This window comes from Oxyura jamaicensis, chromosome 2 (assembly GCF_011077185.1).
Source record: "Oxyura jamaicensis isolate SHBP4307 breed ruddy duck chromosome 2, BPBGC_Ojam_1.0, whole genome shotgun sequence".
In the NCBI taxonomy this organism is placed as follows: Eukaryota; Metazoa; Chordata; class Aves; order Anseriformes; family Anatidae; genus Oxyura; species Oxyura jamaicensis.
The window spans coordinates 11,510,634-11,532,837 of NC_048894.1; the positions used below are offsets into that span (position 1 = coordinate 11,510,634).

At 38.6% G+C, this 22,204-nt stretch overlaps 1 protein-coding gene across 2 annotated transcripts in view; it reads right to left on the minus strand.

The window, feature by feature from the left end:
- Window positions 1-22,204, minus strand: part of ADARB2 (adenosine deaminase RNA specific B2 (inactive)) — a 311,256-nt gene that overhangs the window by 271,526 nt on the left and 17,526 nt on the right. The gene's annotated exons all lie outside the window — the stretch shown is intronic.

The window sequence follows — 22,204 nt, forward strand, 5'->3', positions numbered from 1 at the left end:
CCAGACATTGCTTTAAAGATTCAGTATGCTGTATCTGTAAATCTCTTGTAACTAAGGACACAGTAGCAGTCTGCATTCCATGTTTTTGGGTTAGATTTCATCGATAATTTATGTTATAGTTTCCTCATGTTGAAGAAGACAACTACAAAATTTGATTCTTTATGGAATCAGCAATAGTGATTTTGAACAGCTTGTAAGCAATATAACAAAACACAAAGCAATAAATAATACAGTCTGGAATAAACAAAGCAATTATTTTATGTCATGTCTAAAATTTCCATTTTAAGCCATGTACATTTACTCACAGAAACTTCCTTTATTAATACATAGAGATGTGTCTGTTTTCTTAAGCCAAAAATATGGATGTTTCCAGCTATTATACAATTATTGACTTAGTTTTACAAGTCTCTATGGAAGGTTGTTTTGGAAGGCTTTGCTTTTTCCAGAATATGTTTTTCATAATAACACATGAATTTTTACAGCCCCACATGCCTTTGACAGCCCTTGTGCCTAATAGCTTTTCATTACTATTGCCTTCTTCCCCTCTGAACCCCAGAAATAAAACATTATGCTTTTCCTACTGCACATGAATGCTATGTCTTTGGCACACCTATGTATACACCTTTTAAGGCAAGCACATTAAAATTAATGTAACAGCATGTACATCCATCTGGTGTACATAAGTTAGCCAGAAGCAAGTCCTTTGATAGATTTAGTCTGCCTTGTACATCTTATGAATTCAAATAGTTAACAATGTTGTGCGCTTTATGCCCAATATTGCACATAATCTTCTAGATTATAGAAATGAAATTTATCTGTTTTCTGAATTTATTTTTGAAACATAGGCCAGCAAGGAGATTTGATTTTTTTATTATTATTATATTTTTTTTTTGGTAAAATAATATTTTAATCCTTTAACACTCCCTACTAAAGTGTAGGAGAATTTAATCTGATATCACAGATGACATTGTTTAGATCGAAAATTCCACATTAAATAGCCAAATAAACATTAGATTAAATGCTGCAATCAATAAAGACCAAGGTAATATCTGGGTAAATAAACCAAACTGTGATGCCTGAAATTAAATCTCTGAATGTGTTGTGTAGCTATTTTTATTAAAATTATTATAAGAGAATATATCTTATATTTTACCCAGGCTGCCTACAGATTTTAAAATATCAGCAGGACAGTCAAATACCTTAGGAAGCAAGTTAATTCTGCTGATATGTGATATGAAAAGTTATTTTCCATTTAGACAATGCAGAACAGGCAATTTTTGTACCTATAGTGATAAACTGCAAATATCTTCCTGAGTTAAAAATTCAAAGCAAAATATCCTAGAATTGCTGTGTATCTGACCCCTGCTACATCCCTCAAAACAATAACCAAAAATATTCACTGCAGGCACATTAACCAATTAAGAAATAGGATACTGGTCACACTATATGAACCCAGATACTGCACTGTATTTTAACCATGCCTGCAGATGATAAGGATGTTTTTTGGAAACCTTGGCTAATGTAGAAAAGAAAATGCATAATACTCTGAAAATGAAAATGCAGACAGGAGAGCAATTCAGTTTTCAGTGGGACCTGAATGTATAACTCACCATGATATTTTCTTTTCATTTTAACTGGAAGGAATATAAGACTTAGAAAAATTTCAATACCAAATGCAGTAGATGACAACATTGGATTGGAAAATTTCAAATTGTTTCTTCCTATGGTAAAGTTTAATGTGAAAAGAGGGACAGAACTGACCAAGACAAATGACCACATACTATGAATGAACAACAACAAAAGGTAATTAAAGACAAAAGAAGTGGAAGAAAAAGATCACCTTTTGATTTTAGACTGGTAACATCAGTGCATCTGCCCTTACTAATCAATGTATGTGATAACATATAAGGTCCCTGATAGCTGGATCTCCCACTATTCCACCATTTTGTCTTTCTGATTTACTTATGTAAACTTTATCGTCATTACCCTTACAGATGTAATTGGAGTTACTCTGGCATTGTGCTGAAAAATCAGCCTTTTCTTAATGTTGCAAGGCCCTCTGGTAGAGTATGTTATTTTACTGCACATCATGTATCTCCTAAAACATGGTATATATACTATTATATACTATTAGCATAACTCTTTATATGTGTATATATATATATATATTACTGTGTAGATATATTCAATGTCTAACAATGTATATGCATATATGAATATATTGAATTGCATCATGATAACTTAGACTATTATTGATTTTAAATAATCCAAATATAAAGAGGCATACTTATAACTATTTTTTTCCCTCTTCTTAATGTTAAAGGAGGGTTGAATACATCAGCTTGGGACATTATCCTGTTAGTCACCACATTTGGATAATTCATTTGCAATATCCAATTATCCACTATGTTAATGCCACACATCTGTGTGCAAACCCTGCCAATGAGACCACATTCACATTCAAAAAACACACCAATCTCATACTACTACAAAACTAAATCCCATCATTTTCCATCCAGTATTCTCAGCCACTTGGTCTTTCTACATGGTAAAAAAGAGTACAAACATCCCAAAGTCAGGCTTATTCACTTGAAGCATAAAATAAAACCTCCCGCAATTATTTTTGCCAATTCCCTGAATCCTCTGCATTGCAAAGCAGAATTAAATATTTTGCATGTATTTTTGCATTCCTCCTCAATGGCCTACCTGAAGCTTAGAGCTTCACAAGATATATGTTACTTTGAGAAAAGCAGAAAATAAGGTGCATGTGGGAAAAGACAAAATCATACTGTTAATAGTTCCTTACATGACAAGAGAAAAAAAAGTATTTTGCTTGAGAAGAAGATTATGAATAAAAAGATCAGACATTGCAGTAATTGTTATCTAACTGCATTGTCACACCTAAATTTCCTCTTTTTGCAAACAAGTGCATGCTTAACTTTAAGCATTTCATTGAAATTAAAGTGAATGAACTTACAGGAATTGCCAACATGCATAAGTACTTGTATTTGATTTTATAGATGAAGGACAAACATTATCTTGAATTTTGGACTGAGGATAAGAATCAAGTACTAGATCAAGATTCAAACTAATAAAAAGGCTCCAAGTGAAGTAGCAGGGGGTCAGTCAACATCAAACATCAAATACATCAGAAAGCAATAAAAGATACAAGAAAATAACAAGCAGAATACAGATAAAGGAAGTTTCAGTGAATTACAGCTGACTTAAATATGACAGCTTACTTAAATATGTGAAAGAAGGGCAGTCTGTATGTCCTGTTCCAGATCACACCATCAACTTTATACAGCCTAAAAAGAAGGTTATGAGGAGTAGTCAGCATGGATTCACCAAGGGGAAGTCATGCTTGAACAACCTCATTGCCTTCTATGATGGCATCACCAGCTGGGAAGATTGGGGGAGAGAGGTGGATATCATCTACCTTGACTTCAGCAAGGCTTTCAATACTGTCTCCCATGACATCCTACTAGCAAAGTTGAGAAAGTGTGGGATAGATGAGTGGATGGTGAGATGGGCTGAGAACTGGCTGACTGGCCGAGCTCAGAGGGTGGTGATTAGAGAGCAGAGTCTGGCTGGAGGCCTGTGACTAGCGGTGTTCCCCAGGGGTTGGTGCTGGGTCCGGTCTTGTTCAACATCTTCATCAACGACCTTGATAAGGGAATAGTGTCTGCCCTCAGCAAGTACGCTGACGACACAGAGCTGAGAGGAGTGGCCAGAAGGCTGTGCTGCCATTCAGCGAGACCTGGACTGGCTGGAGAGATGGGCAGGAAGAAACCAAATGAGATTTAATAAGAGCAAGTGTACAGTCCTGCACCTGGGAAGGAACAACCGGAAGTATCAGTACAGGCTGGGGGACGACCTGCTGGAGAGGAGCTCTGAGGAGAAGGACCTGGGGGTCCTGGTGGATGACAGGTTGACCATGAGCCAGCAGTGTGCCCTGGTGGCCAAGAGGGCCAATGGGATCCTGGCGTGCATTAAAAGGAGCGTGGCCAGCAGGTCAAGGGAGGTGATCCTCCCCCTCTACTCTGCCCTGGGCAGGCCTCACCTGGAGTACTGTGTCCAGTTCTGGGCTCCCCAGAACAAAAAAGACAGGGATCTCCTGGAAAGAGTTCAGCGGAGGGTCACAAAGATGATACGAAGCTTGGAGCATCTTCCCTATGAAGAAAGGCTGAGAGACCTGGAGAAGAGAAGACTGTGAGGGGATCTTATCAATGTGTACAACTATCTGAGGGGTGGGAAACAGAAGGATGTAGCTAACCTCTTCTCAGTGGTTTGTGGGGACAGGACAAGGGGTAATGGCTACAAGATAAAGCACAGGAAGTTCCGCACCAACATGCGAAAGAGCTTCTTCACAGTGAGGGTGACGGAGCACTGGAACAGGCTGCCCAGGGAGGTTGTGGAGTCTCCTTCTCTGGAGATATTCAAGGCCTGTCTGGATGCCTACCTAGGCAACATGCTCTAGGGAACCTGCTTTGGCACGGGGGTTGGACCTGATCTTTCGAGTTCCTTTCCAACCCCTTCAATTCTGTGATTCTGTGATTCTGTGAAAAAATCACAAACTGTTCCAGACTACAGCTGACTTAGAGCTCTTCCTGTGATTCAGACTAAACCTCTTAGAATTAGGTTAGGTAAAAAACGTTTTTCTTGGTTGTCCACCTTAGTCTATCAACCTCAAACAAGCACTGATCACCAGTACAGATCCAGTCTCAAGTCACTTTAAGTACTGTCAAGACCATGAATGCTGGTCAGCTTATCTATGGTGAAGTAAACATAGGTATTTGAGTATGTAACAGGTAACAAGGCTACCTGACATCTTTATTCCTTCCTCTTAGAGCTTTCTGAATTCAGGAACCATTCATTAGTTCATGCCTTCTTCCACCCAAATACAATGGAGACAATATACTGGAGCCCACAACTTCATTTGCAGAACTGCTCAAGGGCTGGTTTAGAAGACAAATCAGAAGAAAAAATAACCACAATGCCTTTTGTGTGTGTGTGTGTGTGAGTATGTGTGTGTGTCCCTTCTGTGCAGTAAAGAACATTATTGGTATTAAATTTGCTGAAGAAATGACACAAAAATAAACTATCAATAAAGCAAAATATGTAAACCAGTATAGAAAGAAAAGTTTAGTACAGTTAATATATGGAAACAAGAAAACACAGACAAAGAAGTATTTTATTTATTTATTTATTTATTTTTGCAGAGAGAGCAATAATGCAAAATATTTCATTCAACTATTTTAAAATTATTTTATTTCCCCTTCTAACCTCCTCCTTTACTTTTTGTTTTCCCCTAACTCATGCAATTTACATAGATTGGGAAGTACTTTTGGAGGACTCAACCCACATTTGTGCCTGAGTTAGCTCTTTATTTACTTTTTGAGCAGATGCATTCACAGATCCCTGATAAGAGAGAGGTAACTGTTTACCACCGTAGAATGCTCTCCAACATGAAGGATGCAGCATGCTGGTTGCCTGACCTCCTAGAAAACCATTCAAGCCTGGTCTCACACAAAGCACTTTCAAGAAACCCAAGGACTTCAATACAAATAATCAGAAAAAATCATTTTCATCTTCTGTTGAATGTCATCATAGTAAATGAAAGTCAATTTTATCTGTCTACGGCATATACCCTATCAGGACAGTAATGGCTTATGACAATTTCTCACCACAGATCCTCTGCCGCAGTTACTTCATGTGTAACCAAGGGTTGCTGTTTCCAACACATAAACATATCTGCAGAAAACAAATACCCAACAACTGTTTCTGAGGAGCCCTGAAGCCCACAGACATTGTTTTGACCTGAGATCAGAAGAACAAGCTCTACAGTATGGAAAACATAGGAAAATAAAAATTAGCAACTTGAGCCAAGGAAAATAAGGATAGGTATCATGTTCTTGCATCTATCAAGGAAAATTCAGACATGAGAAAAGTGAGGAGGGATAATTCATAGGCACAAACACATCTCAGCTCTCGTCTGCAATAAAAACAAATGCCATCTGAGCTCAGCCTCTGTGCCCCTGACTGAAAATGCCGTGAATGGCAGCTCTGTAAGACAGAAAAAGGGTTGATGTACTGTGAGAACCAGAAGACTTTGTATGCTGTTAGGCTTAAATAACCTACAATCAAATATGTAAGTGAAATAGACATAAACATGATAAACATTTTATCATGTTTAAGTAAAAGCATCCAGCTTGCTCTGACAGTTATTGAAAAATAACATCTCCATCACACTTCTTGCAGAATGCTTCCTTGAGTCCTACAAGGAGGATAGCTCTGATTTAAGAGGTGAATGATTGTGTGGGCCATTGAGTAACAATGCAAAAAAGGCATTGCATAAAGGAGACTCCTTAAATATAATTATTAATAATTATGGAATTATTAAAATGCAAGTTCCAAATGGAAATTGTCATAATGGTTACTTTGCTAAGGCCTTCAGAGAACACTCTGTGGAAGCAGAGCATTGACAAGACAGGCTGTAAGGCTGTTATTAAACAAAAGGTCAAAGTTTCCCGTAGATTATGTCGACTCTGTGAGTCATTGACTTTTATAGACTGAGGTGTTTGGAAAAAAGTCTCATGAAATTTATGGCAGCATAATGTTCTGGCTATACACTATAATCTTATTTGAAAAGAAAATATAGCTCATTAAGTATAATATTCAGACTATATCATATATTATTGTTTTTCATTTAAATGACACCATAAATGTGCACTGGGCTTTAGAGCCTGGTCTGAAAGATAATAACCCTGCTAGGGAAAATTTACACCCTACAGACTTCTTGAAACATCTACTCCAGTGGGTAACCTGGCTAAAAGTCTTGCAGATATCAAAGGACTGCGCACATGAGTAAGGACTTTATGGCTCAGCTCCTACATCTTTAGGAGCTGCTGAGGGGACAGAATGTAGTGGTGAGGAAAAGGGGTTGTTTTTGTCCCAGTCTTAAGGCTTTTAGCTGTTTTTCCTTGTTGCTGACTTTGAATATCAGTCATCCTGCCTTCCCACAGCTTTCACAACTTTGCTCTCTTAAACCCTTTTCAGTTGGCTCATTCGTGTCTCCTTTAAGTATTGTGCTCTGTCTTGGGATCCCGTTTCTATTTTCCTTATATCTTGTCATGGTTTAGCCTGTCTCTTCATATCTCCTATATTCTTATTCATGAGCACCTTTCACCTATACAACTCAGCTTCTCATTTTACCTCCCTGAAATCTCCACCTGAAGGTGCAAATAAAAGTGACTAACGTACCTTTTTCCTTCTTCAGAAAATACGATTTTTTCAGAAATACACAAATGAAAAATTGATTTAGGGACTTATCAGACACATTTTCATTTCAAAATACAGCATTTTTACTAGATCATGTATGCCCACCACTTCAAAGAGTGTTTTGTAAAAAATAAGCATTAACTAGATAGCAAATGTTTTCAGTATTCAGTACAGAAAAACTGCTGTTTTTATGACTAAAGCTGAAAATAATTTAAAAAATAAAATAAGGTGATGAGTGCTCTTTAGTTGACACTTAGCACATCAGTTTTCACCCCAAACTGTTTTTTGCATGCCTGAAGCTGAATCTGTCTATGCATTACTAAGCAATTTTAAGGGATCATAAGTGTGCATTAGGTTCAGGCAGTATAGTGCAAATGATTTGGCTGGATTTTCACAACTAATTTTCTTGCTATTGAAATGCTAAAGCAGTTTAAGTAGATTTGTGCAAATGAGCCATGGTAATTATTCTAAATAATTTAATGTACTGAAAATTAAATGATTTGCAATCTTGCGCAGTTACAATTATAACTATGACGCATTCTCCTTTCGTTCTCTCCACCCTCCTTTTTTAAGAAGCAAAGAATTTATTACTTCAGTACTGAAAGGAAGAAAAGAGACTTCAAACTACATTATACTTTTTTTTAAGAGTATGAACACTGCTAATAGATTATTAGTCTTAAAATAACTCTACTACCCGATTAAATTTGCCTTCTTATTTAATGTATCAGATATCAAAGTGTTAAGGACGTCATTTTACATGTTTTTCTTTGTTATTATTTTAAAGCTCAACCAACAATCATGAATTTGCATAATTCAATTAGAGTTTTAATATATATATATATACACACATACATATATATGTCTGCTTGGCAAGACAATCACCTCCCCCTTAAAACTAAAACATTATGTGCCAACCAACTCCAATCTTCACTGATTAACAACTGCATATTCCAAATTTATAGGGACTATTACAAGCCATCTGAAAAGCATCCACTGTGCCAAATCTCCCTTACTCCCTCTCCAGGGAATCCCTTCTCAGATGCTCTTTTCACAACTGGTAAACAACACTTTATGTCTTTTGCACAGATAGCAGATAATTACCATATGGTTAAAAACATGCTTGCTTCATTCACTTTCCCACTGTAAACTTCCTTCATTATGACAGCTAAGGAGCGTCTAGGGAGGTAAACTCTATAATTTAGCCCCCTATAGGCTCAGTGGTTTAAAAGGTCAGTGTCTATTACAATAAAGTTAGAAGCAAGTGTAAGCGACTTTGCAAGAAATTATTTTTATTCCAGCAGGGCTGAAGAGAGAAACTGATGCAGGTGCAGGACTGAGAGCCAGCCATGTATTGCACTGAGCACTAATATATTTTCTTGCTGTATTCTAGTACAGTAACAAATGCGTGCTCAGGAATAATGTAGCAGGAGAACAGCTAACAAAGATTTGGGAAAGTGCTAGAAGGAGCCTCTTTTGTTCCCATGCCGTTTCCCTGCCTTGTTGATTACATAATGCTGGGTTAGAGCTAGGAGAAGGAAACTGGACCAAGTCTTTGAGCAGTGTCTACAGAAGAACGTGACCCTTCCAACCCTGCCTGTCAGCACCCTGGGGAGAAGAAGGACTTGCACATCTCATGCATGCAGTGCAGGAGGCAAGAGCTGAATCCCCAAAGGGGTAACATATCCAGGGGTCTGCCACAGTCCTGGGGAGACTCTGAGGAGACGTTCCTGTGGCGTTGCTTTACAGGGAAGCTGATTATGATTTCTCCCAAGTAGAATGATCAATTCATCAGGCTCCCTCTCTATTGTGGTTGCTTAATCTGTGCTCTGAACTGAAAGGTTGCTTGGCAAATGCTATGGCACTTTTGACCTCTGCAAGATTAATTCTTTGTGACCTGGCTATTTACGTAGAAATGCAGGTGACAGATGAGCCCATCGGGGAGAGAAAGAGCTTCAAGTGTGTTGCATCCTTTTGGTAAGGCTTCTGTCACCTTATATGCCACAGTGCCTGGAACACAAAACCAAGGACAGGGAGTAGAGAAGAAAATCCCGATTCCTCTTGTATTTTATTTTCTGAGCCTACTAAGAGGCATATTTTTTTAAATCTTCACCTCTCAAGTCTGTTTGAAACGTGATTTAATTCTATCTCCAATTTTCTTTGTATGTTAATTGTATCCTCCTTATTGGTTGACATAGAATAAACCTGATGAACTTTTTTCCAAGTACTAAAACATAGTACTGGATAGTACATGGGATTACTAAAGACCTGATGCCAGTCATTCCCATTTTACACTTTACCAAAACCCTGATAAAAAAAAAAAAAAAAAAGTGATGATTTTGAATGTTTTCATTTCAGCTATTTGAGTGATCATTTTTGCTGCCACTTTTGTTTGTCTTTCGTTCCCTTCCTTACTGATTACGATTGCATACAGAATATCCTTCTAAGAATAAACAGACAACAACATCAAGGGCTATAAAGAGATACTCAGCATCTCACACAAAGCCATCAGAAGACAAAGCAAGTTCCTGAACAGTCATCAGAAGATTCAGAATTTGCGTTACTACTCCTCCAAGGCCTGGATGCATCTAACATGTATAGTGGATTTGGGCTACCCAAAGACGGTAAGAACTCACTTATGCCTAGGTAACTGGCACCTGTTAAAATAAATAAGCACTAAAGTGGTAAAAGTGAGAAAAGAAGTCTAATCCTTTGATTAGAATAGTTAAATTTATATTAATAAGAGGGAGGCCACAGCAGGCCAATGTCCATAATGTCAAATGCTGGGCAAGCAAAGGGGCACAGACAGTGACAAAGTAGAACAGTCAGAGCAGCGCAGCTGCTGCGAAGGCAAGTCCAGTGATAACACCGACTAATAGTTACTAATGTATTTCAAAGACAGAAATGAGAATGATGATTCACCTGTTATGGACATGTCATCCATCAGTGAAAATTGCCCTCAGCAGTGGACATGCTGTCAGCATTTCATTTGCTGCTACTGCGTGGCTTGGGAAGGGGGCAAGGAAGAGCAAGAAAGAACAAGCAGGGACCTGATTCAGTAGTTTGGAAAGGAAAAGAAGGATTTTTTATTTTTGTTTTTATTTTTTTTTTGAAGTAGGAAAACTAAAATCTTTAATTTATCTGAATGGCCTGTAGGTTAAAGCAGCACAATACAAAGACAAGAGTTAACTCCCTAAGATACCCCTGCATGTGTAAAAAGGGTCCCAACATTTTGTTAGCTATTGGGTAAGAAGGGCTTTCCAAAAGTGTTATACTGGCCACAGGATACAAACTCAGGACAACAGGGGCTCATATCTCATACAAAATGTTTTAAGTAGTACTCAGATACAATCTGGGCTCCTGTAGTGTCTCCTGTTTTACCTACAAATTCATGACCTTAAAAGCCCAAATGAGCACCTTCCTACAGGCAACACCTATGTTGCTGGTGCTTGCTGAAGATTTGGTTTATTCCATTCAGTCACTTGAACAATGTCATTTTTTTCAGCAGAACATTTGTTGTACGTGTAAGTGAACTTACACTGCCATATACAGGCTTAAAAAAAAAGAAGAGATTTTCTCCTGGAAATAACAAAGCACACTGTTTAAACAGCATTACAGAGCAATTTGGGCAGCTGGCGCCCATCTTATTTGCTTTATAGATAAGTCACCTTTCATATGAAAAAAGAACACCTGTGGTTTTATCTACACAGACCAAGTAAAACAAATAGCAGTACAGTATTAGAACTGACTGCTTGGTGATTTACTTAGGAAATGATCTTCTTACATTATTATTATTATTTATATTGCAGTATAATGCAGAAACCCTGTAATGCTAGGTATTAAATAACACAAGAGAAAAAACATGCCGTGCCTGTAAGATCTTGTGCAGTCAGACCATGGCTATTGTGCTCACAGATTTGTTAGACAAGTTGGACACTCACACCTCAAGAAGCTTTCGTTTCACTGCAGAAGTGGAAAGGGGTAGGGGAACAAACTTAATTTTTAAATGCTGGACAATTTTGCTGTATATCCTGCCAGAAAAAAAATAGACCAGGAAACATCTCCCACTTTATAACTTATCTGGTCACCATTGCTGAGATAGATTTTATTGGAAAACTTTCTTCATATTGTTTAATGACAGGCCACTTAATGGGATAAGATCAAAGTAATCAACTGTTGCAACCAAGTACAGATCTCCTGCTGTAACGGAAAAGGCAAAGGTGAAACAAAGACATTGACTTCAAAGGTGAAGACACTGAACATTTAGCTGTGTGTTCTTTTCATTAGCCCTATACTATATTACTATTATAGATGGAGACATCAAATGGGTGTTGGCACAATCACTCACTATGGGCTGTTACACCACTGTTGTCCAGTTACGAATTCCAGTGGGCTCAGAGAAGAGACCAAGTGTTTGCTTCAGGCATACAGGGCTCTGTGTAATTCTGTAAGTAGAGCTCTAACTCACATAGGAATTAATCAGTTTCGGACTGCTCAACACCCCTGAATCTCTCTCCCATTCCCAGTGTTCACCACATGCAACCCAACCCCTTCAGTGTGCAGAGGGCTCTGCCAACTGGCAGTGACTCTTTCTCAGTGTCTCACATGAGCACCTTAATGCTCTCCACATAGAAGCCCACTAGCCACATCTGCACAGCTCTTCCTTCATTTGTCCTTTCCCAATAATCACCCACAGAAATCAGTGCAACAACATTCACCTGCGTACAGCTGCTGCCCTTGCTTCCATACCCTTTCCACCAACATCTATCTATCCTCCATCATTCAGCATCTCTACTGCCTTGAAGGACCTCCTGTGACCTTCCTCTACCATATCACTACTTAATATCAGTAATAGATATTGTTGGTGGCAAATTTGCTCCGAGACCCATTTTTGGTGTTGGGATTAGATTTAGATATGTGGAAAAAAAAAATCACTCGCTCATGAGCCAGTAAGCTGGTACCAGCAGGTTCATGGATGATGGGACTGTAACACACAACCTGGTTAATCTGGCAAAGGCCTGTTGCAGATGACATGTTGATGCATAATACTGGTTGGGTGGCTGACAGGCTACAGGAGCAGAAAAAGCGAGTGGGAAAGGAGAAGAATAGTCATAAGCTTGTTGGTCATAACCAGCTAGATGGGCTTTGTAAGCCACGTCAGAGATCAAGGCTGAAATTCAGAAGAGGTGATGGTGACTTTAATCATCAGGGGATCCGAACTCTGGCAGAGAAACACCAATAGGCATACAAAAGCCTGACTGCCATCTGCAACAAGAAAAAATATATTTTGTACACTGCAATTTTAAAAACAAAAATCTGTATCAACCACATGAAGCCTGCAAAGCTATTGGGTTCCGATCATGATTTCACTCACGTTCATATCTGGACTCAGTGATGTTTTACACTGTAATACTAATGCAAACTTAATGGAAGTAAGCTTAGTACAGCTGAGAGGAGGATCATTTTAAACTCAAGGAACAAAAATAGGCTTGTTGATTATTCACAGTGAGGTGTAAGGTGTTTTGTTTTGTTTTGTTTTGTTTTGTTTTATTTTTCCTGGAGAAAATACAAAGTGAACTGTGCAGAGAACTTACATTTCATTTCATTTCCAAATGAAACCTACAGCAGTTTTATCATCAGCTGAGTGTACACATCCAGAATGCATCAGATCTAAGACACAAGCCAGACAATAATTAACAATTTTTGTAGTCACAGATATCAGCTCTAAGATCTTCAAGCCTTATTTTTTTTTCTTTAACTGTTTTCTGAATATTTCACAGAAGCTAGCTTAAGTTTTTATTGAATATGGCAAGATGATATAAACAATATAATTTTGAATCAGTGAAATAACCCATGCTGTTTCAACACCATTAGATTTTGAAGTTTATATACCTATTAAAAATACTTCTTTTTAATGGATACTTGTTTCCTGGTGATGATACTTTAAATTATTAAGGCCTAACAGTGTTTGTTAAATAATTGATTTAAGGGTGTATTAGACACAGACGGGCCCAAAAGATACAAACATATGAAAAATTATACGAGGCCTTTGACAACAGTGAAATTAAATTAATAGTAAAATTGGATTGAGTTAATCAATTGAGTAAAATGACAGGAAGGTTGCATAAGAGAGCTGGAACTGAAGGAGTTTTACAGTAATGAGTTTCTGCAGTGCAGCTGCTACGCGTTTGTGTAATAACAGAGTTGATGAGCAGTTAATTTGTATGAAACTGGAAGCAAGTTTAATATTGTTTGGATTATAACAGGAGTGTGCATGAGCACTACATGCAGGAATTTCTCAAAGCTATTAGGGATGGCATATCAGTATGTGGCTAGGAAAAGCCACTGGCAGAGTAATGGAAAACTCAATAACCACATTTTCTTTCCCTAACCTTGTGCCCTTCCTATGGCTTCCAATGCTATTTTTCATTCAAAAAGAGCAAGAGAAGGTGGGACTACAACATTATGTCAAACCCGCCCAGTCCTATTCGCTTTCCATCCTTGGCAACACACCTGTGTCAGAACAATGTGTTAATGAAGCAAGTAATACTCAAAAACCCAAACAACTTCTCTTCGATATATCTGTATAAGCTGCAGGTGCCGTGGGAAACAAAGAAGTAGACATAACCTCATCTAGAAGGAGTACAATGAAGAGCATGTTCTCTCAGCTGAAAACATACAGATTTAACAACAGCCACTCCTTTTACCAACATGGCAGTATTAGTACGTGTTCAGTTTAAAACTTTTAAATGATACACCAGTCTTACAAATGGCAACTACATATTTTATTCTCCATGTCATGTTTGGTTTCAGCCAGTAACAATACTTCTATTTCTTGAGAAACACATTTTTTTCTGGATCTCCAGTTGAACATAAATATCATGTGTTCTTTGTCAAGAAAACACCTATCCCCCAAAATTTGAAACCATAAATGGACTAAAAATAATCACTATCTATGACTGATCAGCATAGAAAATAGTAGTCAATACAAAAAGTTAGGAAATATTTAATTAGATGCACATGGGCTCTATGCACTTGAGCAAAAGATTGCTGTGTCCATAACCTCCAGCACAGCTTGTTAGAAATGTACATATTTTATATCAATAAAGCCACATTTATTTTAATGGGACATGCATGTGGTTAGATGAGAATAAAGCATATTATGACACCTACCTATTCTTGTATGCTGGCTATCTGCTGTTCATAGTCAACTGTCTGTGCCTGATCTAAACTTTTTGAGTCCAACGGATTTTTGTCAAGGTAAGGGGGACTTGTAATCGCTAATGGAAACATGCAGTGCAGCCAGGTTGCAAGCATAACAGGACCATGTACAAAGGAACAAGTCCCCTGGCACTGCAAGCTGAGGATTCAGAGCTGTTCTTGCTCCATGGGAAAGTCACTTCTGTGGGCTGGGTTGACTGTAAAGCTCTGAAGTTGATATAAAAGGAAAACAGATGTATTATTTTTCCTCTCACACTATGCTGTGCTACTAAACAAATAACAGGAATCATTAGAGCAGGAAATTTGGAAATAAATAGGATTTTACATGTGAGTATACACAAACCTAGTACATGGTAGAATAATAGCAATTAGTCGTAAAACATGATAAAACAGGTTTGTTTGTTTTTTAAAGTTTAAATCTCTTAATAGCAAAACCAAAGTCAGAGAGTCAGAGCCTCACTTTGAAAATTACAGATAAGTGCAGCACTGATGTAAGTCAATGCAATCCCCTGACTCCACTGGAGTTTCCACTGGAGGACATCGCTGACTTTCCTTTGTGATCCTATCTGTCTCCACTTAAAACTTCGTAGCTCCAAAGAACAACATGGCAGCAGCAGCCATCTTCATTACCTGTTCAGGTTTAAGTTCTGGCCCTGGCACTCCCACAGCTTCCTTGCTTTAAATATAGGAAGATTTCCTACATAGCTTGTCCTGTGCTTAGCCCCCTTCCTAAGCATCCGTAGCCGATTACTGCCAGAGGCAGGAAGCTGGCCAGCTCTGAGCTAGGGCAGCAAGTACACCAGGCTGCATGATCTGAAGCTTCACTCCAGCTCCACTGGAAAAAATGGACAGATTTTCCTTTCAGCCAAGGAATATACAAAGAAATAATTTTATTTGAGGTTCCACAGTTAAAGGCATTTGGCGATGCTGAGACTTTTAATTTCCAGTCCATGCCAATCTGAACATTGCAGACCCATGATTAGATGTAAGGAAGTTTTGAAATTGACAGCTCAGATTTTCTTGGCCACGTTCTATGAGATCAGTTTGTTTCTCGTATCACCACCTCTAGTCAATTATGAATATTTATTGCAAGATGTCAAGCAGTAATGATCACTGGGTAATACAGAAACTAGAGACAGGTAGGCATATGGTTCTGATAATCCAAGATCTGTATCCACATAAAAATGTTCTTCCTTGAATTCAGCCTCAAGGTTTATGCATTCCCTTGAACTAAAATATCCACTCTGTTATTTACTGCATTACTTAAAAAAACTGCTTTCCTATATTTAGAGAGCCTCATAAATGGCATACTTTGTTGTGCGATGTACTAGCCCGTGTGCCGAAAAATACATCACTACGCTTTACCAGATGTCAGAATTTAAAGCAGATCTCAGCTCTTTCTGCATTGGAAGACAGACTGAAAACAGGCAGCTCATGCCACTGCAAGCTGAACTACTGTTTTTTTTCTGATTCATTTCATTGTGGCTGCAGTAACTTGTTGGTTATTAAACCTCAATATAATTATCTGGACTGAGATCTTTTCAGTTTTGATCTTCTCTCCCATTTTTTATTATTATTTCCAAAATAGAGGCTTTATGGTTGCTTGCTCTTTAAGGGAGAATATAGAATTATACAGAATCACAGAATGGATGAGGTTGGAAGGGACCTCTGGAGGTCATCTAGTCCAGCCCCCTCCTCATGCAGGGCCACCAGAGCAGGTTGCCCAGGACCCCGTCCAGGCAACTTTTGAAGATCTCCAAGGAGGAGACTCCACCACCTCTCTGGGCAACCTGTGCCAGTGCTCAGTCACCCATACAGTAAAGAAGTGCTGCCTGATGCTCTGATGGAACCTCCTGTGGTCCAGTTTGTGCCCATTGCCTCTTGTCCTGGCACTGGGCACCACTAAGGAGAGCCTGGCTCCATCGTCTTTGTACACTCCCTTCAGGTATTTATAGACATTGATAAGATCCCCCTGAGCATCCTCTTCTCCAGGCTGAACAGTCCGAGCTCTCTTAGCCTCTCCTCGCAGGAGAGGTGCTCCAGTCCTTCAGTCACCCTGACGGCCCTTTGTTGGACGCTTTCCAGTATGTCTGTGTCTCTGTTGCACTTTTGAGCCCATTACTGGACAGAGTATTCCAGGTATAGCCTCACCACTTCTGAGTAAGTGGAACGTCTAGAAGCTGTGAATGCATAAGGTCTCATTTCAACCCATCCAGGGTCACTGGGAGGTAAAGATAAACGCTATATTCAAAAATTAAATATGCAATGACAATTCATCTCTATCACGACACTGGATTCTTTGTGGAACCATGGATATCTGGCAGAAGGACAGGGAGAAGCAAAGGACTGACTGGTAAATGAACATATCCTTTACCAACATTACTGATACACGCTTTGGCTACACTTTGGTATTTGAAGCCTAGTATTTATGTTGCAAAGGCACATGTACATGCCACAGATGGTTCAGAGAGTGGTGCTGAAAATGAAGCTGTACATGGCACATCAGACTACTGGGAATTCATCTGTGATCTGCTTTCCTGGAGTAAATTGCAATGTTACTATACAACTTTGTGTATCCTCCAAGACCAGAAGATGTAAGTTGTACACTGTCTGGCACCTCTGTGGAATGAAATGACATCCATATCTTGTTGTCTATGGGGAATGGCTTACTCACCATGCTGAGATCAGATTAAGAAAAGGCATTTGGGGTTCAACTGAATTCTCTGTTTCTGAGAAGAAAATAAGTAAAACAAAATAGAAAATATTGTGTGCGCGCTCGCTACAAATAGGTCGCCTTCACATTTTCTCTCCAGGTTCACTGGAGCCACTTCAATTTTTACAGCCTGTTCTACCTGCTCATTGTTTCAATGTTCATCACTGGCACAGTTCTTGGGTGTGTTCCACTTATTAAATTATGACCTACTGAAATAACTCATCTCTCCTAGTTTCTGTTAATTATAAGGCTTCCAGTGGCTACTACAGTATTTTGCTCGGGGACAAAGAAGAGATATCCTTAGCTCAGCATGCAATGGGGAATTTGTTTGACTTTGGCAAATGTAAAAGAATGGGAATATTTTTTCTTGGTTTAGGAAACAATTTAGCAAAGCCTTAGGTATGCTGTACTGAAAGTATTCCATGTTCATATGGGTTCAGAATCTAAGGCATGCCCTGACACAGTTTTTAGAGGTTGAGAATGTAAAACAGCTAAAAGCTCTTCTTGCCCTTTACCTGTTAGTGGATTTTATTACTGCAGATGTACATGGTTGTTGTTATTATTGTTGAGGTTGGGGTGGCTTATGAAAGGGGAGGGAAGAAAGGGATGAAGGAAACACCAAGAGCAGAAAGGATTCCCATTTCCCCCAGGCATTCCAGGCTACGAGATGGGACAAGGCACAACCTGTACAGAGAGTGTGGTGTGACAGGGGGGGCTGCACCCAAGACCATGGGAAGAGTCTAAGACTCTAAATACAAATGGTTCCAAAATGCTGTAGCAATGGATCCAGTGCATGAAATGCATTGTAACATGAACTGGTTTGAGGTACATATGTTAAATCGGTCTCTTACTTGTATTAAGAAGATCCTGAGAAAAAGACAGTGGTTTAAAGTGCAGAATATGAAAGAAATCTGGCTACTTTTTGTGTGTGTGTGTGTGTGAAACTGAACAAGTTTTTTACTCTTTCCAAAGATTTTTGAAAGCTTTTTACTCTTTCAGAAGAGGTATGAGTGCATAGCCTATGTCTCAACCAAAAGCTAAAAAGCAAATAAAAAGAATCCCACTTCCTTCTTCTCTCATTCATGGCTTTCCAAGGTTCTGCATGAGAAATACTACACTAAGAGTTTCTTAACGGTGACAGTAATTTCAACGTGAATAAAAAACTTAGAATGCAAATAAAAAAAATCCAATGGGATTTCATGTGTATATGTTTATATACTCTGATTTGTGTCAATAAATGGCCTCATGCTAATAATACCACATAGACTAACATTCTCCTGAACTTTATTTTATAATGATCACCTAGCATCCCTTGTGCCTCTAATCATCCCGAGGTAGGCATCTAACAAGTAAAAAAAAACAGGAGCTAAACAAGCAAGTATTTCATAGATACAGCAGAACCACCCAGCATAGAGCCAAATCACAGTAGTCTCTAATAGTTAATAATCACTTGGAGAGTTAAATGGGAATTATGACAGGATTGTATAAAGCCCATCATTAGCACCTCCTGAGTGTTTAATAGTTGATCTGAAGCTAAAGAAGTACACTATATATATATATATATTATTATTTTTTTTCATGTGCCATTTCATTTGTACTTTAGTCTTGATGAATACAAGAAATCAAAACTAGGGTGTCAGTTGATGTTACTTGCCAAATTTTATAGGTATATTCTAGTGACATAGGGCTTAATTTTATTTTTTACCCACTTCTCTTTTTCTAATATCTTTCCTGATATCCTGTTCCACAATTGCTTAACCAGCCATTATCTTTTATTAGTAAAGCTAAAATGAACGACAATAATGTGAACAGGATAAATTATTGACACAGTTTATTAAATGAAGGAATAGGCCAGACCCTATTGTCTGTCAGGTTGACCAATTTACTCTTTCACTTAAAATTACTGATATTTCCTTACCATGATCTGTATATACTGGCTATGTTTAACTCTGTTTGAAAGCAACACAAATGTAATACGCAGTATGTTCTTATTCACCCCCTGTTCTGAATTACTAGCAATTCAAGAAATAGCTAAAATTGATGGTTCCAAAAATTGAAAAAAGGAATGAAAAAATGGAACAAGGTGACAGATTATCATCTTAACACAATTAAATGCTACCTATGAAGCCAGTATGACCCAATGGCATTTTTAAAGAGAAAGAATTATCCTCAGGCATTTTTCTGCTCAGGCAATTTTGCACGTTTCTCCTCTTCCTTGCTTGGTCCAATTTTAAAGGTCCAATCCTGACGGAACTGCTGAGCACTCTATCATTGGTTTTAGCAGAACAGAAATGGTCTTTACACCTCAATAAGGTTTGTCAAGCATTACAGAATTAGGTCAAGTAATTAGTCGCTGTCAGACAAGATCAAATGTCAAAGAAGTAGCCTTTGAAAGTTCACCTGCAGGTTACACACTCAGCTCCCTCAATGCCTAGAAATGAAACTTAATGCCATTTAGTAAAGTTGCTATTACTTTTACAATAGTAACCAGGAGGTCCAAAATCAGATCAGGACCATGTCATTTCAGACATAATTTAGTGGTCTCTAAAGGGCTCACAGTGTGCAGAGATTATAAATAGTAATGATGAAGGTATTCTTTCTGTCCCCATGGACTCATGCAGAGGGGAGGCAAGCAGATTGTCAGAGTTGCAAAGACGACAGCAGCAGAGCCAAAAAATCAAATCCAGGGTTCTTGAATTTAACAAGATCATCTTTCTAATGAATTGTACAACTAAGTTAAGACAAACATGCAACTACCCAACTGGAACTCCTATATTGCCCCATATGAAATTTTCCAGAAAATTGACAAAGACCTCTCCTGAAAAATCTGCCTTAAAAAATAGTTCGGGGTACCAAATAAAATCAACGCTCACCACTTCCAGATATATGCTTTAAAAAAATAATAAAGAATCAAGCTAGTATTCACAGATTATTTTTTAACAATTCTGGCCTTGAAGCAGCAGCTCCCATTCCCAATATTATAGGGAAGGAGGAAGGCAGAAACATATCAATCACTCAACAAAGAGGCTTGTCAAGGAGTGGGCATTTTTCTTTTGTAGCATTTTCTTCTCAGCAGCTGCCCACATACAGCCTATAGGGAGATATCTCAGGTGTCCGTCAGAGTATTTTTCTGTGTTCTCTTCACTGTTAGTGCTTGAGCTTAATTTATTTGTCAAGTGCTCATTTGGGAGTAGGGCAGTGGGGAAGAACAGGGAGAAACGTGCACGTTTTGTCGTGATACTACCCCATCTCCCCGCTTTCTGTCAGCTTGAAAATATTTACACCAGACCTGCTGGATTCTTGCATATTTCAGGATTTTTTGTAATTAATTCTTTCTCAATATTCTCCTCATTTCCATACTTTTATAATGTCATTTCATCTCTTTTGATCTGCTTCCATTCGTTTTCTCCCTTTTCCCTCTTTGCCTTCATGCTCTTTTTGAATTTTGAAATGGATTTTATTGGTTGATAGAGGCATTTGAAATGCTTTCAGAGGCTGGGCCTTGGAAACACAGGATAGCAGATTGCTTAATCACATTTCTCACCTAGAACCTGTATAATAAGGGTGATACATAGGGTGTGAGGCTGCAAAGCTACTCTTGAAGATGAGCTAATGGACCTTGGCCAGCCTTAATTAGAATTTCTAAGCCAAACCTTTCACTCTTCTGGCCATGAGGGTGTCAGCCTATCGGTTTTATAACAGCTGCCAACCTCCTTGGACTAGTTTATCTTCATCTTTCCTATTTTGTGTGTTGACAAGGCACCAAAGGAGAGTTACTCCCCAGTAGCAAAAGGCGCTCTCCACTCTGCAGGCAGAGCAGAAAGTGCCTCTTCTCTACGGGATCTGATCCTACCCCAAGAGAAGCCCTCAGCGGCATCACCCACTGCATGCCTGACTCCCTACACCTTCAGATTCAGCAATTAAAAAAAAACCACAATCCTATCAAAACAAAACAAAAAACACACACAATAAAACAAACAAACAAAAAGCCCCCTACACAGTCACTTCAATAAATCCATTTTGGGTGCACTGGCCCCCCAACATGAACTACCTGCCTGTCAAAGGGGATAGGGTGAAAAAACCTTTTTTTGCTGTTTCAGACTAATTCAGGAAGGTTTATCAATTGCGTATGTGTTTCCTAGTGGAAAGCTTCCAACCAGCTGTGCACCACGTAAATCAAAAAGTGCCTTCTCAATAACAAAAGGCTTGTTCCAATCAGGATAGGCTCATAAAATTGCTTTCTGCTTAAGGATAAAGAGAACTGGGGTTTAGGTATGTAAAAAATATAAATATATCTCTCCCTCTTTTGTTCTTTCGCAGCCAAAACCATTTAAAGAGAACCATCTGTTTTCTTGCCACATAAAGAAAAAAAATTAGGGTTACCAGGCACTTTGCTCATTCATCTGATTTTGCCTTGAGTGAAATGTTGGAGAACAGTACCCATTTGGGCAAAGGTTTCAGTTCTGCCACTGGCTACAACAAAAGCTGCTGTTTCTATCCACCCTGAGGCTTATTTGTCTCAGGGGTTTTTACTTCAGCTAGACTTGCAAAAGAAATCACACCATTCTAGTGCAAAATGGATGGGATTTCCTCGTTTTAGTTTATTATCTTCATCTATTTCTCTCCATTAAAGGAGAAAAGTCTCTCTCATCCTCCTGCCCTCCCCTCACCCCCAGAGAAAGTCGCAATTGTACCATTAAGCCTCGAGTGCTTTGCATATGCAAACACAAACACAGTGCTTACAGGAAAGATCTTTGCTATCCATATGTTCATCTCCTTCCCTTTACCTAAACCAGACGATTACCTCAGCAGCTCAGCTGTGTTATTGAGACATTTCAGCGTGAAATTTGTTTTTCCTCACTGAACTTTAAGCGGAATTTCAAGTGCCAAGTCTCCAAAGCCAAGTGGGGCTATTAAGAGATAATTACTAATTATGCTAATTTGAGAAGTTGTGCTATTTCTTTCCCTGGTCATTTTATCTGCAGCTCTCCT